Source organism: Bos javanicus, chromosome 19 (genome assembly GCF_032452875.1).
Source record: "Bos javanicus breed banteng chromosome 19, ARS-OSU_banteng_1.0, whole genome shotgun sequence".
In the NCBI taxonomy this organism is placed as follows: Eukaryota; Metazoa; Chordata; class Mammalia; order Artiodactyla; family Bovidae; genus Bos; species Bos javanicus.
Window position 1 is genome coordinate 29,135,535 of NC_083886.1, and position 6,000 is coordinate 29,141,534.

The window sequence follows — 6,000 nt, forward strand, 5'->3', positions numbered from 1 at the left end:
GGCCAACTTCAGTGGCAGAAGAGAGGCCAATACTGAGCACTTCACACTCAGCACTGCCCCCCAAGGGATGGAGGACTTCTTGGCTCTTGGAGAAAAGGCCCCAGTCTGGGCTCCATCTTGGTGGTCTCCTTGGGCCCTGGTGCCCAAGCCCGGGGCAACACCCACGTATGCCGAAGCAGGTGGACTGAATGATCATGGATCACCGATCAGGGCCGGTCCCAGAAACCAGTCCTTCCAGCAGTCGGTGCCTTCCAGAGAATGCTGGAGGGCACACCCTGTGATGACACAGCTGTACAAGATGTTCCTTCAGTAGCCAGAAAAGAAGCTAGGTAGGTGAGGGTGTTGCAAGCCTTTGTGAGCCCATCAACAGTTCATAGGAGGGACTTCCCTGGTGGACCAGAGATTAAGAATCTACCATCACCCCCATCCCCTGGACTTCCCTACTGGCTCAGTGGTAAAGAATCCGCCTGCTAATGTAGGAGACATGGATTCTATTCCTGATCCAGAAACTAAGCCCACTCACCACAACTATTGAGCCTCTGCTCTAGAACCCATAGAGCTGCAACATCTGAGCCACGTGCAGCAGCTACTGAAGTGCCCTAGAGCCTGTGCTCCACAATAAGAGAGGCCTGCACCCTGCAACTAGAGAGTAGCCCCCACTAGAGAAAAGTAGCCTCAACTAGAGAAAGCCTGTGCACAGCAACAAAGGCCCAGCACTGCTGCTGCTGCTGCTAAGTCGCTTCACCGCAGCCCACCAGGCTCCCCCGTCCCTGGGATTCTCCAGGCAAGAACACTGGAATGGGTTGCCATTTCCTTCTCCAATGCATGAAAGTGAAAAGTGAAAGTGAAGTCACTTAGTCGTGTCCGACTATTAGCGACCCCATGGACTGTAGCCCACCAGGCTCCTCCGTCCATGGGATTTTCCAGGCAAGAGTACTGGAGTGGGGTGCCATTGCCTTCTCCTGGGTTTCTATATTCTCAGTAAAAAAAGAAATGCAGTCACATTCAGAGTGTGTGTGCAAAGGAAGGAGTGATGTTTTATTGGGTGCTTCTTACGGGTCAGAAGCTTTACTTGTGAAAGTTTAATACCCTTCACAACTTTATTAGTCAGACACTATTATAACTCCATTTCACAGGGGATAACATTGAGGCTCAGGAAGGTGGTATGACCTGTCTAAGAGCACCTGATTACTAAGTGACAGTCAGGACCGTGATTTTCCCAAGGTCTTAAATCCTACACTGTGATTAAAAAGACAGACACTGACGGGAACCAGTCCCTGAGGAGATGAAAGTAACTTTAGACAGCTGTTCACTTCAGTTCAATTGCTCAGTAGTGTCCAGCTCTTTTCGACCCCATGGACTGCAGCATGCCAGGCTACCCTGTCCTCACCAACTCCCGGAGTTTACTCTAACACATGTCCATCAAGTCAGTGATGCCATCCAACCATCTCATCCTCTGTCATCCCCTTCTCCTCCCACCTTCAATCTTTCCCAGCATCAGGGTCTTTTCAAATGAGTCAGTTCTTCACATCAGGTGGCCAAAGTATTGGAGTTTCAGCTTCAGCATCAGTCTTTCCAGCTTTTAGAGCCTTTTCTTTAGAGCCTTTTCCTCTAAAGCAGGAGGTGGGAGCAGGAAGGGTGAAGTCCGTACCTTTAGTGGGAAGAAAAGGAGGAAAAGAGCTTCCTTTTCTGTGTCCTTGGTGTTGTCGAGGACAAGGACGGCCATGTGTTTGCCAATAGCAAGATGAGTAGGGGTAGGGGTGGCAGGTGAGGATTTGGGGTGACTTTGGTGAAGCTGGGAGTCTGAGAGAAACCTCAGGAAACCCTGAGGAAAGAGCCATTCCCTCGTGTTAGGTATCGACTGTCTCCCCAGAGTCTAGCCTTCCAGATGTTCACCTTGAGTTGTCAGACACAAATCAAGTCTTCCTGAACCTTGTACTCCAGCCCATCGGCCCTGAATACCACCAAGTACCTTTGTAAGAGGGATTTCCTCAATGGCTCAGGGGCAAAGAATCTGCCTGTAATGCAGGAGATTTGGATTCAATCTCTAGGTCAGGAAGATCCTCTGGAGGAGGGCATGGCAACCCACTTCAGCATTCTTGCCTGGAGAATCCCTTGGACAGAGGAGCCTGATGGGCTACAATCCATAGAGTGCAAAGAATTGGACACGACTGAAGTGACTGAGCATACATCTTTGTAAGAGCCAAGTGAAACCGAAGGATCACCCAGGGGAGTCCTGCCCAAATGTCTGTCCTGCAACATCATGGGATATAATAATATGGGTTTTAAGTTATTACATTTTAGTATAATTTATTATCCAGTAATGGATATCCAGAACAAACCTCTCAGTTTCAGAAGCCCTCTAAAACCTGGCTGAGAGTTTTGAAAAACTCAGATCAGCAATCCACCAATAGATGGTTTCTGAGAGGGACTCCTCTCAGAAAAGGCAGAATATACATATATTGTTTTTGCCTATTTTTTCCCACATCTGAAATTCTTTCTTGGGATCTACCCATTTCCACCCTCAATCCATATAGTTTGTATGGAGCTAACTCTAGCCCCAGTTCCAGAGTCTTTGAGCAAGTCCAGTTCAGTGAGGATCAGTCCAGGACATTTGAAGTTAGAGGGGGACATGGTCTTTGCTAAACTGGGTTGCTAAACTGGCAGGAGAGAAGCCCAAAGCTGCTGGTCATCATTTCTGCCAGCACTTGGGAAGAGCCTGCCTGAGAATAAGCCAACACAGTTCAACACAGAAGAAAGTAGAAATGAAATATTGAGCCATGGCAATTCCTGACACATGTCCTGGGCACCTGGATCCATCCAGGCCTGAACCCATTACTCCTGAATTTTCCAGTCACATAAACCAATGGGTTCCTACATTGTATCAAACTGGCTTGAGTTCATTTATTTATTTTTAAAATTTCTTTCTTTATTTATTTGGCTGCTTCAGCAAGTGGGGTTCTCTCTAGCTGTGGTGCATGGGTTCCAGAGCTGGGCTCAGTAGTTGCAGCTCGGGGGCTTAGTTGCTCCGAGGCATGTGGGATCTTAGTTCCCCAATCAGGGGTCGAACCTGTGTCCCCTGCACTGGAAGGTGAATTCTTAACCACAGGACCACCGGGAAAGTCCCTGGTTTGAGTTTAGATTATCCTGTTTGTTCATCTCTGCCTATTAAAACTTCACCAGTTTTTCATGACTAGCTTAAAATTCACCTCCTACAAGAAGCTTTTCTTGAATTATTTGAGGGATATTTGTTGTTTGGGGTTTTATATTGCCCAGAAAAGACCTCCTCACATACTTCTGAAAAATCCATACAACCCCCACAGCTCATCAGCATCACCAGCATGACTGTGATGGACACAGCTGCCCTGGCATCTTGTGTGACCCCTTCCTCCTGCTGCACAGCAGTAATTGGACTAAGGGTGGATCTCTGTTCTAAACTAGGTCAGTGGGAATCCTTTGCCAGGGAACTTGAAATTTGAACCAAGACACTATAAACCTGTCTATCTACTCTTAGAGGATATATAAACATGAATTGTGTGGCAGTTATCTCTGTCACGTGAGCTGGAAAACAGAAAGAATCAGTCAAGGGAGACAGAGAAATAATGAGACAAAACAGACATGCAGAGAATAGAGATGGAGAGAAATTTCCTGAGTCCCTACAAAGCTTCACCTCCTGCCTCTAGACGGTCCCTGTGGTCCAGCTGTGTCCTTGTAATAAATCCTCCTTTGAAGACAAGTTCCTTCTTGCAGGTGTCTGTTGCTTTCAAATGAAAGAGTCCTAATTAACTCCATCTTCCCAGCCTCTAGAGTAGTTCAGTCTTGTCTCCCTTCTATTCTGGATCTGCGTTGCCCTGCGCCATACCTTACCTTGAGGTTGACCCTAGACTTTACCTTAAATGCCAGTCAATTGGTTGTGACTGTCTGGAGTGCTGGAATGACAAGGCTTCATCTGAGACTACATCTGGGCTCAAGAAGAAAAATACATGGATTGATGGGCAATGTCTGCCATAGGTGTAAGGTGGGAAGGGGCTGAGTGCTCACGTTGTCTGTTTTCTGACCTTATCAAGCATTCTTCTCCTCCCATACAACATCCAGCTCTGAGCCTCACTTCACATATGCTCAGAAGATGAACTTGTTGGATGGATATGTGACAAGAATGATTGTCTACATGACCCATTCAGTGGGATAAGTGACAGGAAGTAGAAGATGATAGGATGAATTGGACAGAATAGACAGAGGCATCTCCTGCTGTCAGTTTTGGGATCAAATACACAGGTGTGGTGGCAGGTGGGATTTACAGAGCACGTCCCTCACTTAGCAAGTCTGCCTAAGTCTTGCTCATTCTACCAAACTCAGTGTGAGCATTCTTATATGAAGGAAACTTTCTCAGACGTGCCCCACTCCCATGTTTGAGATAGTTGTTGTTCAGTCACCAAGTCGTGTCCGACTCTTTGTGACCCTGTGGCCTGCAGCACGCCAGGCTTCCCTATCCCTCACCTTCTCCTGGAGTTTGCCCAAGTTCATGTCCATTGAATCAGTGATGCCACCCAATCATCTCATCCTCTGTTGCCCTCTTCTCCTTCTGCCCTTAATTCTTCCCAGCATCAGGGTCTTTTCCGGTGAGCTGGAGACTTCTGTACTAAGGAAGATTCTTCTTTAAAAAAATTTTTTTTGGCTGCCTCAGGGTGCACAGACTCTCTAGTTGTGCTGTGTAGGCTCAGTAGTTGCATTGTGCAAGCTTAGTTGCTTCTCAGTATGTGGGACTTTAGTTCCCTGACTAGGGATTGAACCTACATCCCCTGAACTGCAGTGCAGATTCTTAACCACTGGACCACCAGGGAAGTCCCAAAAGAGGATTCTTCTGATTGAAAGAGTTCCATTTTCTTTCAAAAGAAAACTTTTAGTTCAGGTAATCAAAAGACCATGAGTATGAGGCATGACTGGATCAAGGTGTTCACATGAGGGGGGCTCTATAAATTACTCAGCTATATTTTTCACCATGTTGTCTTCATTCTCAGGTGGGTTCTCCCAAAATGGTTATGCAAATGACCAGCAGGAGCTTCAAGGCTTACTTACATCCAGAGCAACTTCTAGGAAACGAAAGTGCTTTAAAAAAATTATATCAGCTACAGAAAAACCCCATGGCTGATTCTGACTGGCTTGAACAAAGCCACATATTCATCCCCTTATCAGTTCCCCAACTCTGCTCAAGTCTGTTTGGCCATGTGGATCACATGCCCACCCCAGGAGTCAGAGGATGCAGTCAGCTCCACGGTGTCCATATGGGCTGAGAATGGGGAACAGACTAGTCTCTATAGGAAAATGAGGTTGTGGTTACCAGAATAAGGGGCACGGATGCTGCTGTCCACACGATGTCCTTTATGTACCTTGGGGCTTTTGCATCAAATCACGAGCTTCTGGGGAACAAGGACTTTGTCCCATTTATCTGTTTACCTCCAGCACCCAGCCCAGGACCTAACACAGAAAAGTTCCCTGACCCCTCTCAGCTCGTGATTTTACTCATGACTCAGTGACAGTGACATAACCAGGAAGAAGCTCCTACACTATCCTCCATCCAGACAGTGACCTCTCTGTGACTGTACCCATGAGTTTAACCCTGTCTTTTACCATGGAAGGCATGTCCTGCTCTGTCATGAGTGTGCTTCATTGCCTGGCCTTGGTTTCTCCTCCTCCTGGTGCCAGCTCCTCGTGTTTCCCTCAGGAAACCACCCAGTCTCATTCTTAGCCACGTACTTTGAGTGGGATTAACTCCATCCCCAATTCCAGGGATACACCTTAGTTGGTGCATGATCAGGTCATTTAAGATGGCTGTTTTCTTGCTCTCTATACACCCTCTACTTGACCAGACCTGCTTCACTCACATGACTATCCAATGCTCTTAATTATAGGGTTTAAACAGTAACTGCCTATGAGTTTGCCTCCCATCTTGACTGCTGGTTTCCCTGGTAACCACTGAGCCAATCTGATGTCAATTCCTCC